The sequence below is a fragment of the Mandrillus leucophaeus genome, unplaced genomic scaffold (genome assembly GCF_000951045.1).
Source record: "Mandrillus leucophaeus isolate KB7577 unplaced genomic scaffold, Mleu.le_1.0 Scaffold79, whole genome shotgun sequence".
NCBI lineage: Eukaryota > Metazoa > Chordata > Mammalia > Primates > Cercopithecidae > Mandrillus > Mandrillus leucophaeus.
In genome coordinates, this window is record NW_012108585.1 from 1,006,714 (window position 1) to 1,007,673 (window position 960).

Here is a 960-nt window from a genome sequence, read left to right on the forward strand (position 1 = left end):
TTTCCCGTACCCCGCCCTCCTGCCCCGGGAAGCCCCGGTACTGAGCCCCTCACTGCGCCGGTGAACTAGAACAGGCCTCCGGGCTCAGCACCTCTGCGCTGAGACCTCAGGGTCAGCTCCACCGCGGCCCCAGGTTCTCACGCTCCACACCCACGGCAGAACCACCCGGGGAAGCCGCTCTCCTCCCCCACTTACGCGCCTCCGGCCGCGCGCGGTGCACGCAGGGAGCTCGATCTAGGCTACGGACAAGAGGAAGAGCGCTTAGATGGAGGCCGCGCAGAGGAGAATGGGAAGGGTGTGCGAGGGTCTCTGGGAAGAAGGTCCGAACCCACGCCAGCGCCGGACGGCAAAAAAAAAAAAAACAGACCGCAGGAGGGCCCGTAAATCAAGTAGGAGGGGAAAAGAGCCGCAAAGCCAAAGCCGTCTGCGGCAGCCGTAAAGCAACCTGGAGGCGCAGTGCTGGCGTCTACGTGCTGAGCCGCTCTGCCTCCTACTTCCCTCCAGCTTCCCTGGGTCCGCGGCCGTCGGACCTCTGCTGCCCCCTGGTGGGCTCGGCGGTGTCGTCAGGCCTGCAGGGGCTAGTTAGGCCGCGTGGTTCCCACTTCACATGCCCGGCGCCCACTGGGATGCGGGGCCCACCCGTGCACAACTGGGGAGATCTTAGGCAGAACGGTTGTCGGAGACCTGCCCAGGTTCCGCCCGGGCCGAGGCAGCGGGGGACCGGGTGGTTCCGGAGGCCCCTCACCACCGCCGCGCACAGCCAGCCGTCACCGGATGGCGCCTTCGGTTAGCGACGACGGCAGGGAAATGGAGGAGTGCGGCTCGGCGAGGTCCTCTCGAGAATGCCCTTGCGGCCGGCGCGGCGGCTCAGGCCTGTAATCCCCGCACTTTGGGAGGCCGGGGCGGGCGGATCATGAGGCCAGGAGTTCGAGACCAGCCTGGTCAACATGGAGAACCCCC

At 67.3% G+C, this 960-nt stretch overlaps 1 protein-coding gene and 1 pseudogene across 2 annotated transcripts in view; one reads left to right on the forward strand and one right to left on the reverse strand.

The window, feature by feature from the left end:
- RAD52 (RAD52 homolog (S. cerevisiae)) overlaps positions 1 to 316 on the reverse strand; it is a 59,168-nt gene extending 58,852 nt beyond the window's left edge. Inside the window, exon 1 of the mRNA XM_011967136.1 lies at positions 196 to 316. The gene's annotated coding sequence lies outside the window, so the exon portion shown is untranslated. The remainder of the gene's footprint in view (positions 1 to 195) is intronic.
- Positions 1 to 960, forward strand: part of LOC105529908 — a 37,003-nt pseudogene that overhangs the window by 21,360 nt on the left and 14,683 nt on the right. The window contains exon 2 of the transcript XR_001004581.1: positions 70 to 786. The product of XR_001004581.1 is annotated as a glyceraldehyde-3-phosphate dehydrogenase pseudogene (transcript). The remainder of the gene's footprint in view (positions 1 to 69; positions 787 to 960) is intronic.